General features: G+C 30.6%; 1 pseudogene; it reads right to left on the reverse strand.

Annotated features, from left to right (window-relative positions):
* Window positions 1–1,200, reverse strand: part of LOC18043310 — a 4,004-nt pseudogene extending 2,804 nt beyond the window's left edge.
* Between the last annotated feature and the right edge of the window lie 10,933 nt (window positions 1,201–12,133).

A 12,133-nucleotide genomic window follows, 5' to 3' on the forward strand; every position in this document is an offset into this window, starting at 1 on the left:
TTCCGAAAACAATGTGACCAATGACCTTAAAAGCAAGCTTCCTCATCTCAAACAAGAACACCACAGGCTTGTTGATGCTACCCAATTCATCCAACATATTCATTACATGTCCTCATGTATCCAACGTACATGGTCAGTGCCTTGTCACCTCTGAATGGATTTGTTGTTAGCTTTCTCAAACGCTTGTGTTCTTCAGTCGAAAGAGAAACCGTTTGCTTCCCCAATAATTCCTTTGTGGATTCAGGGTTCCCTCTTCCAAATTTTTCATTATCCATCAACACATGCTTGCATGTTTCAGGTGTGCACACTACTATACTTGGGCTCCAAAATAGGTGACCCTTGTATACACCTGTGCGCCCATATCTGTAATCACATGATCTCAAAATTTAAGGAAAAAAATGTTGTTTTGCCTGAATAAAAAGTATAATGAGATGCAAAATCTCAAAATAAAAATATAAAAAATAAATAAATTATAATAATAATGGTATTCTTAAATCATAATAAATTATAGTGATGATCCTTTTAAAATTTTTTAATTTCATTTCCTAATTTTAGATCTATGTAATTTTACGTGAGAATATATGTAGAATTTTGTTAGAGATAAAATTGATTCTCAAAATCATAATTTGAAAAATTACTTATCCCTAAGATATTATCAAATATCAAAAAAAGTTTTTAAAATTTCAAAATCACTTTTAAACCACCCAACTCTTTAGCATCTTAAAAAATGAAAAAAAAAACTTAAATAGAAAGTTTATTCATATAAAATTAAATTAGTAATTTTATTTTAACTGCAATACGAAAATTCTAAAGAATAATTTTCGCCTGGCGCCTCAAATTCTCTTGAAACTTCACTGCTGCGGGCAAAATAGGAGAGTTGAAACAAAATAACGCACGCACACTCATATAGATCAGAATTTAACAAAATTAAATGTTAAAATTGAATATATTTTAAATTTTAAATACCTGTCAACTAAGCAATGGATGAAGGAATCAGGGTCAGACGATCTGAAAGCTTTGATTAAGGACAACATATTGCCCAGCAAAGGCCAGCCCATTTCACCAGGAGGCAGTGAATTTTTCTTCTCTCCCAATCTGCCAACGTAATACCACTCGTTTATTTTCTTCAGAAATCCAAACATAACGACGAGACTTCCAAGAAACATGGCAAGCATAGGCCACAAAAAATTCGAATCCATTTTGATGACGGTGTCTGTTATGTTCTTCAGTGCATACAAAATCTGCTTTTATAACACACTTACATAGCTGAACTTGCTGAGCCCCACTTCTTGTCATTTTCTCACTCGGCTAAATGCTTATTCATTCAGTTATTTCTAGTTTGACCTCATAATTGCGAACAGTTATTATAACAATGTAAATGTTTGAATCACATATAATGTTGAATAAAATTTATTTATATATTTTAAATATATATGTAAAGTATTTTCTTATTGTGTATATATAATAATTGATAATTAAAATAGATATTTTATATTATTAATTTATTTTTTGTTTTCTTATCTCAATATAATTAGTAATAATAACAGTCCCTTTAAAGTTAAACATTTTATTTCCTAATTAATAAATAAAATTTTGGATTTTTACAATATATATGAGGTATAAAATTAATTCTCAAAATTAAATTATGAAAAATTACTCTTTTTTGATTTACAAAATCTATTGTGAAATAGGTGATTTTGTCAAAAGTAATCTCTAAAAAAATTTATCAAACACTAAAATTAATTTTTAACTTTTCAAAATTACTTTTGAGCCTTCTAAATACAATTTCAAAAGGGTCCTTAATCAGCCAAAATTTTTTTGTTATATAATTATTTTTGTTGAAATCAATCTCATTATTCTCTATTTTTCTACAGCGGTGCTTGTTTGACTTATTTAAATTTGAAGCTATATCAAATAAGAATACTCAAACAAAAATTAAATCCAAGTGTTATAGAACGAAACAAACTTTCTGAGTAAAGTTTTAAATGACAAATTCACTTTTATGTTTAAAGCTACTAAATTTCTTCATTTAATAAAAAGATCATTCCTTTAACACTCTATTTACGCTTTACTATTTTTCACTTCTCCTCACTTTCCTTTTAACTATAGTATAAATTTTTTTAATGTAAATTCTCTATTTAACATTTTCACATTTCTATTCAAACAATAAATATAATAAAATAAAATATTATTTTTGTAACGCTTTGAATTATTTTTATTTTACTATTGTTTTAATTAATATTTTATCGATTAGAAACAAAAATAAACTTTTTAATTTCTATTTTTCTATTCTTCTGTTGATTTTTTTTTTTAAAAAAATTTGCCTTGTAAAGAATTTTATAGCAATAATTTATTACCAAAAATATGTTCCCAAACCTCAAATTCAATGCTGATTTTGTTTTTTTTTTAAGAAAGCAACAATATAAATAAAAGGGAAAAGGAAAATCGAAACAATGTATTTAGGGAAATAGATAAAACGATCTTCTAATATTTTCTAAAACGACGGACAAACCTTATCTGTGGCAAATTTTGTTCGTTTAGATCCAAAAATAGTAATTTAATATATTTACTCTAGAGATAAACGTCACAAAATCTGATTAGTTATTTTATTTTATTTTTGTAATTAGAAAATTTAAATATTAATATACAGTAATTAATTTTTAATTAAATAAAATAACATCTGATAGCCAATTAATATTTCAAGTAATTTAATTTATCTTGACGGAAGTTTTTATTTTAATATTTGAAAATTGATAATAACTACATTAACTACTATTTTAAATTTAGAAATAGGGATTAGAAATAGTAGTTATATGTGGAGAATTTAGTGCTTCATAAAATATTTTAATTCGAGATTTTCTTAGAGAATATTACATTGTGATCCACACACTCCATCTTGATTTTGATGTTTGATTTTTGTCTTAATGTAATTGATTCATGCTAGTAGCTTCGATTAATTCTTTAATTAAAAAAATCAATAACTTAATAGCTCTTTATAATTTTTCCCTTAAAAAAAGATAAAAAAAAGGACGTCCATTTTTGACTTCACTGTCATGCTATCTTTTTTTTTTAAATAAAAATTAAAGATAAATTATGAAATAAACATTTCATATAAATGAGCAAAGGGAAAAAGCTATGATGATAGGGAACGGGTGGTGTTGGTCATACTATGGCTCCACTCATATTAATTAAGAAATAAAAAACTGATATGTATAGTGTTTGAATTTTACCAGGAAGGACAGTGAATTAATTAAAAGTATATAATGATGGACGAGTCAAAACTGTACTACAATAATAAACGATTTAAAACAGTGAGCATGACATTGACGATGCAATAAAGTCGGAGCCATTCATGGAACAAAGTCCAAGATGGAGTGATGAAACGATGTACATACATACCCCATCTATCTTTTTAAATTAAAAAAAAAAAATGATGTGCATCGTTCTTATGCGCTTCAATTAGTGTTTGTAGTCATATATATCAATTTTTTTTTTTTTTTTGTGTTTGTATATTCCACCCGTAATGAAAACATATTCCGTTAAATTTAAGAGTGATATTATGTTATATGATATGAAATATGTAGTAATTCTTGAATTGTCACTTAAAATAAATAAAAGAAAGAGAGTAAATATTTGTTTACTCCTTATACTCTGAATTAAGTATTTGTATAATCCCCCTAGTCTTTCTTTTGTTTACAATAATAACTTTACAACAGTCTTTACAATAATTTTAAATTTTAAATACCAAATTAATATCAAGTTAACTTTAAAAGTAAAATAATAGCAGGAAATTTTAATATTAATTTTTACTTATTTTCATAATTAATTTGATGAATTAACATTTTTTTTATTAAAGTCCCCAAGAATATTGTAAGGATATTTTGTAAAAGTTGAAAAAAGTAAGGACAAAGGGGTAATATGTTTAATAACATGAGTACCTTGAGATATTTTTTAAAATATTAAAATTAAATGGGCATTTAACTTACAATATAAGAACTAAACACGTATTAACTTTGAAAAATTAGAACATATGAAACAATTGAGTTGCCATCCATGACAACTCATTAATTTACTATATGTTACATTATATGTAATATAGTCTAAACCTAAAGTTAAATATGTTACTTTTGTTTTCATTGTAAGAGTTAAGTTAATTGAAGCATTAAGCTGGGCCAGAAGACAATCAAATAATTTTTAAGACAAAAGAAATGAGATTTTTTTTTCTTTTTATAAGAATCCCCAAAAAATTTCAAAAATCCCATGATCATTTCTTATACTCACTTGTATGAAATTTTCATGTCACAAGAATACATATGAAAAATTACTCACAAGTACAATTACAATTTAAAAAAAAATCAAGATTGCCGTTGACAACCACCTCACATAAAATCTTGTCTTTCTTCCTCTCTCTCTTCAATCCCCAATATCATATATAGATAAAATAATGTTAGAGATCTTAATTTTTAAGTCTTAATTTAAAATTATAACTTGTATAGTATTCAACTATTGGATAGAGATGATATGTAGAATTTTTAAGTAGAAGTGAAACTGAGATAAAAGTAGTAAATAAAGAGGAAATATTGCAGTAATAGCTTTTTTCTCATTACCATTCCAATATTTCCACATTACACACATATATCCTCTAAACTTTACACATACCAAGCTAAGTAATAAAAAGAACAATATCAGAATAATTTGGAGCATGACTAGACTCATGCTAAAAATTAGTAGCCAAATCCAACGGAACCCACTAAGATCCCTAACTAACAAAATTCTAACCAACTTTACCAAGTCTTGATCAAGTTTTGACACTGACCAAGTCTTCCACTTCTGCTTGCCAATTGTGTGTGTAATCTCACGCATATTGAGTAATATATCATTTCCTACACTTTAGAACCACCTTGCCCACAAGGTCAAAGTCAGGGTGAGTCTTTGAGAATCGGCCACAATTTTGCTAAGTAGCATGCTCGACTAGTGCTTAAATCCTTTTAATTATTAACAGATGGCATGAGCAACACATGATCTTCGATTATAAATAGTTGCAGCTTTTGGCTTGTCATAATAACACAACAGTCTTTTATGATGAGCCTGTACTTCTTAGTTAGATAGCCACTAGATACTTGGATAGGAGGAGGAGCAAAGACATTGGTTATTTCGTTAACCTTAGAAGGTGGACCTTAGACCCAGTAGAACTATTTAGGGCTGAACTGCACACAGAAACAGAAGGTGGTATAGAAAAGTGACTGGTAGATTGAGAGAGTGAATTTTTCACCTCAATCAGTCTTGGCACACCAATGTTCTTTGCCAGGTTAAGTGGCTTTTTAATCTTAACATATGGTTGTATATCATCCTAAAGATCTTCAATGAAGCAACCAACTAAAAACTTTTTTAGGAAGTCATCAACCTAGTGTAAAAACTTTTCAAATTCTTCTTGATACTCAGTTATCATGGAGTCTGTTTCAAGCATGTCAAAGCTTTCGAGAGACCTTTATAGTTTGTTGGACCAAAATGGAGCAATACAATTTTGGTGAACTCATCCCTAGTGAGATGTCTGCGACGTTTTGTCAACCACTGGTGCCATTGTAAAGCAATCCCTTTTAAGTGAAAAGATACCAGCTGAACTTATTGTCCAATTTATTTAAAGTCAAAGTATTGCTATGTTATATATACCTAGCTAGTGGGGTCTTTATCGTTAAACTTTGGAGAAGACAATTTGATATATTAATAGGGGTTATTAGTGGTTGTCCAAGGAGAGAAGAGCTTGGTTAGTTGGGCGGTGTGAGAATTCTGCAGAGGCAAAAAGGTTAGTTTTGGTATTATAGTGTTTGAATTGTGTAAGCTTCGAAGGGCTTGTAGATCAGTTAAGAACGTTTACAAGGTGGCATTAACTTGATCGGGGATTGAATCATGTTAGGGCAGAATTCAACATTAGTTTTGCCATGAATGTCCATGATTGGAACCGTGCTCTAATACCACTTGATATGTAGGATTTGTAATTAAAAAGCAAAACTGAGATAGAAGTAATAAAGAGAGAGAAATATTGCACTAGTAGCTTTGTTTTTTTTTCCCTTTCAATAGTTCCAAATTACAGATATATAGTATCTATACTTTACATATACTAAGCTAAGAAATAGAATAGTAATAGCAAAATAATCTGGAATATAACCAGACTCATGTTGAAAATCAGCAACCAAAGCTTTTCTAATGGAACCCACTAAGGTCCCTAACTAATAAAATTCTAACTAACTTGACCAAGTCTTCGACTCTTGCTTACAAATTGTGCACATAATCCCCAGGCATATTCAACATATATAAGTAGATTTGAAATTTTACAAGTTATGAGATTGATCATCCAATGAATGAGACACACGTAGCAAATATAGTTCAAATTTGGAACTCAAATTATGTATGTTGGATGGGCAGATCGCCCATGATAGGCTGACCTAATCTAACCATTGTTTAAATAAAATAATAATAACAATAGATCTATCGAAGGTAGAGACTTGTCTTACTTCTTCCTCAATTTCTTCTCTGATTCAATCTGCAAAAGAAAATAGAAGAACCCATTAAAAGAGGGCATTTATACTGTGGTATAGAGGAAGATTTCCATATGTGATTTCTTTTCAACCATTGACGTGATCCAACACTTAATTATTTTGTTGCTTAGAAAAAGGTATGGCTTATTCAATTCCTTTAATTTTTCCATCAATGGCATCAGAGCCTGTTTTTGTGTTGGATTCGTGATGATTAAGTTTATTGAAAGTGCATGAATTTTACATGTTGATTATTTCTTTATGGAATGTATGATTTAGTGACCGTTAAATTTATGTTCTGGAGTGCTTGAATCACAATGCAATTTCTAAAATTGAAAGACATAAAAATGGCCTAGGTTTTAGGTTGCATGAACCCTAAGAAATCATGAAGCTTGAAACTTCATTTCCTCATATCTTTTGATCTAGGCAACCTAAAAATTTCTAAAATTTTTGCGAGCTTTCCAACGATATGAGATTTGTTAAAAACAGACTTAAAACGAGAAAGTTATGACCAAAATAGGAATATAGTCGAATTAGGGTTACAAAAATCATAAGCCCTAATTTTAGAGAAGATGATGAATAGTGCTAGAATCGGTTTCTTGATGATTTCAGCTTATTCTGACCTCATTTTAAAAATCTGAGGGCACCATTAGATTCAAGACAAAAAAACTAGTCGGATGGTGTTAGACCTGACATCGTGGAGTTGGACAAGATGGTGAGTGGGCCTTTACTCACCGGCTGTGTGGGTAAGGACACGCACGGCACTGTAGCAAGACTATAGCGCACTGTAGTGAGACTGTAGTGCATTGTAGAAAATTGTGGCGTATTATGTCGCACACTATAGTGCACGTGCAGCACACGCGCCTATGTTTACGTGTGGGTGTGTGTATTCAGATTAATGTTTTTTTATGTATCTTGCTATCTGAGAATTCGATTTAGGTGTTGTTTGGGCTGTTTGATCCGAAATTTAATTTTCTATTTATTTTTAATATAAAATCAAATTTTATATTTATTTTTAATAAAATTTTGGATCGAATGTATAGAGTCTCATAAATGAGCATTATATGTTAATAAATATTTCGCTCTAGTGAGAGCTCGAAAATATTTATTTTATGTAAATTGGCTGAAATTTGATTATATCTCGTGTATCGTCATTTGTTAACAATCAATAACATCAACATTATGTCTTTTGTTGTAGATGCCTTTCACTAGAAAGTTGTGGACTAAGGAAGATGGGTTAATGATATATAGAGCTGGGTTTCACTTATTTATCTAATTGAGATTAATTATGATTTATCTTATGAACAACTTATGAAAAAAATAGAGAATTATAAGATGAGCCCTCACTGTTCTATGTGTATGAATATAAAAGACATATATGAAATCTTTAGTCGTTTAATGTGTGGAAAAGCAGACATATTTGGTGCAGACTAGAATTATTATCAACGAGTCCTCATAAATTCCTTACCTAATGATGATAATACACTTGCTTTAAGGCTTGCATGTTAGAGGAGATTGAGAACCTCTTGAGCAAATATTATTCACTGAGGTGTGAAATAGAGCTGATGGAGAAGCGTCATCTTGATTTTAAGATGAGACGAACCTCAATACTAAGTATTTACACGAACCTTCGAAATGGGAGACAAGCTAGATGCCTTGGTAAAAGGCAGAAGTTATGATATGAGAAAACTATAAACATGATTATTAAGAAGGAACAATTGCTTTTATATGGAAATACACTTGAATATAAGTTAGATGAAAGAGTCACAAGTAACAAAAAATATATTAAGAATATGTAAAAGATTCTATATATTAGTGTGACTATGTTTGGTTATTTCTTTTAATTGTTAATTTTTATTATTTTAGATGTTGTTTTTTGTTTTGTTGGTTGAACAATATATTGTTATGACATTAATTAATGAACTTCTACATTAGTTGCTGCACAATTCTATATACTCTTTTATGGTATCTCATGCATCATTCTATTGAGTAAGAGTTCTGATCAAATTGAATTTGATGAATTCATGATAAGAACTGATAATTTTGTGCATTAAAATTGAATTAATGATGAATATAAAAAGGGAATTGGATGATGATTGGAAGCTTCGACGACCTTTTGATTCTAGTCCCAATATTAGTTTGTCATGTTTTTTGGTTTATGTTTGTGACAAAATTAATTGTTTGTATGTAATTATTGATTGTATTTTTGCATTGTCTCTATGCTAAAGAAAAAGTTGAGATGACATCGAACATTGTGGCTGAGTTGAATAAGGGTGAGAAGCTGAATGGTGACAATTATGATATTTGGTACCGTAAAATTTAGTGCATCTTTAAAGGGCAAGAGAATCTAAAAACTCTTAACAATACCCTAGTTGAGCCTGAGCAAGGTAATACTATTCAACATAGGAGGGATCTTGATGTTTATCAAGCTTGGAAAAAAAAGAATTGTAATGCTCGCATAATGATGTTGAGTAGTATGCAAGATGACTTCATATGTAAGTTTAAGAAGTATGAGACTACTCAAGAGATGTGGCTTACTCTAAAAGACAAATTTGGTGGCACTTCGACCACTAAGCTAAGAAGACTAACGATCAAGTTTGATTCTTGTCGGAAGTGCCCAAATTATACTATGAGTCAGAATATATTCTAACTGATAAACAACAAGTCCAGACAGTAATAAAACCTCTTCCTGATTCCTGGGAACACAGGAAAGAGAATATGACTCACAATGAGAGTATAAAAACTTTTAATGATACTAAACATCAGCTAAGACTGGAGGTAGAGTGCCTTAAGATAGATAAGCTTTTTTATTATGTTTGTATGGCCAAGTCAAGCGCATACAAGGCTTCGATCTTCAAGTGCAAAAGGGTTTTAAATACAACCAGAAGGGTGAGAGATTTAATTATGATCAGAAGAAGCCATATGTTAAGAAGCGCCCAAGTGGTAAGCATGCTGGCAAGAAAAAAGACAAAACCAAGATGAAATGCTCCAACTGTAGCAAGCTGGGTCACTTCGCTCATAAGTGCATTGAGTTGAAAAAGACTCAGGAGCAACAAATCATATAGCTCGTGATCGAGATGCATTTGTGGAGTATCATCGATTTAGTCAATGGACTAGATGGATATACGTAGGCAACCACTCCAGAGTTAAAACAAAAGGAATAGGCATCTACAAATGGACTTTGCATGGTGGTCGTATTATTTTGTTACACGATGTCCTATATGCACCAGAGATTCGATAAAACTTAGTTTCTGTTTCTGTTCTCCTTGAATTAGGATATAATTTAAACTTTCGTAGTGTTTGTTTAGAGATTTTTTTTTTAAATTCAGTTCTTATTAGAACTGAGCATTTGGTTAATGGTTTTATTGTGTTAGATACAACACTTGATGGTTCAAGTTATGATAATAATTGTTTTTCATATGTTACTTCTTCAAATAATAATGAGATAGATGCAATTACTTGACATGCTAGATTAGGTCCATAAGGTGAGAAAAAATGTATAGACTTGCGAGAAAGGGCATGTTGGGTCCATTCATCACGGTTGAATTACCTATATGAGAAAATTATCTGGCTAGAAAAGCAACTAGAAAACCATTCGGCCAAGGAATTAAAGCAAAAAAAAAAATATTGCAATTAATCTATTCTCACATCTGCGGTCCAATGAATGTAAGGGCTAACATGGAGCCTCATATTTTATCACATTTATTGATAATTATTGTGCTAGATACAACACTTGATGGTTCAAGTTATGATAATAATTGTTTTTCATATGTTACTTCAAATAATAATGAGATAGATGCAATTACTTGGCATGCTAGATTAGGTCCATAAGGTGAGAAAAAATGTATAGACTTGCGGGAGAGGGCATGTTAGGTCTATTCATCACGGTTGAATTACCTATATGAGAAAATTATCTGGCTAAAAAAGAAACTAGAAAACCATTCGGTCAAGGAATTAGAGCAAAAAAAAAAAAAATACAATTAATCTATTCTCACATCTGCGGTCCAATGAATGTAAGGGCTAACATGGAGCCTCATATTTTATCATATTTATTGATAATTATTCATGTTTTGGTCATGTCTACTTGATTTCTCATAAATAAAAGCATTAGATTGCTTTAAATTATATTTGAATATGGTAGAAAATCAATTAGACAACAATGTTAAAGTCCTAGGGACTGATAGAGGACGTTAATACCTTTTAGAACAGTTCAAAGGACTATGTAATGAGAAATGAATAGATAGACAACTGACTATTCCTAGAACTCCACAATAAAATAGTGCACTAGTAAGAAGGAATATAATTTTGTGGGAAATGGTTAGGTTAATGATTGCATAATCAAATTTTCCAATATCTTTCTAGGGAGATGCTTTGTTAATTGTTGTTCCTGTACCCAATTGAGTTCCTTTAAAGTTAATTTGTTCTACTCTATATGAGTTATAGATGGGTAAGAAACCCAACCTATCTCATTTGCGGCCACGGGGGTCTGCTGATGTTCATAATCCCACTTATAATTTTAGGAAATTAGAAGGTAGGAGTAAAAAAAAAATCTTTATTAGATACTTAGAACACGCCAAATGTTATGTGTTTATTAGTGAACATGAAAGTGCAACTGTGACTGAACTGGAAGCATGGGTGTCAATTTTCTGAAAAATGAATTTCCTAGCATTAGAGAAGTTGATAAAGATTTTCAATTCTATGAATTAGAAGATCAAAATTAGGTTATCACTTTTAACATCAGTGTTGATGCTAGTGCAGGCCTTCAGGGATTTCCACTCTGAGTGGGAGTGAAATGCCGAACACTTCGATTCCAACTGGGGAATCAACACGAAAAAGTAATCGTAGGCCAATTCTTTGTCGTTATTTTGAGATTAAGGGAGAAATTTTTATCATTGCTTCACATGATGGTGAGGAGCCAAATACTTTTAACGAGACTCTCAAATCGTCTGCTAGGGATTAATGAATGAAAATACTGAAAGAAGAGATGGAGTCTATGAAAGTCAATCAAGTCTAGGGCTTGGTGGATCTTCTGCCTGACTGTAGAGCTATAAAAAATAAATAAGTTCTCTGGATAAAGCATAAGACGAATGGGACAATTGAGAAATATAAAGCAAGAATAGTCGCTAAATGTTATACCTAAAAGAAAGGTGTAAACTATGAATGGACTTTTTCTCCTGTAGTAAGATTTGCTTCCATACAATTAATCTTAGCTATCATTGCACATCTAGACCTTGAATTATATCAGATGGATGTAAAAACTACATTTTTCAATGGAAAACTAGAGAAAGAAATTTATACGCAACAACCATAGGGTACAACCATAGGGTTTTCTTGTTAAAGGCCAAGAGCACAAGCTATGTAAGCTTAAAATATCTATCTATAGCCTACAGTCCTCTACAAAATGGATCCTTAAATTTCATAAAGCTATAATTTCTTATGGCTTCAGGATGTTTAACAAATACTTTTGTGTGTATGTTAAGAGGTATGGAGATGTTTTTGTGATATTATCTTTGTGATATTAGCTGTGAACAGTAAAGAGGTTTTTAAAACTCTAAAGGATTGACTGTATTCAAATTTTGACATGACAAATATAGGCGAAA

Source organism: Citrus clementina, unplaced genomic scaffold (genome assembly GCF_000493195.1).
Source record: "Citrus clementina cultivar Clemenules unplaced genomic scaffold, Citrus_clementina_v1.0 scaffold_4, whole genome shotgun sequence".
Lineage (NCBI taxonomy): Eukaryota > Viridiplantae > Streptophyta > Magnoliopsida > Sapindales > Rutaceae > Citrus > Citrus x clementina.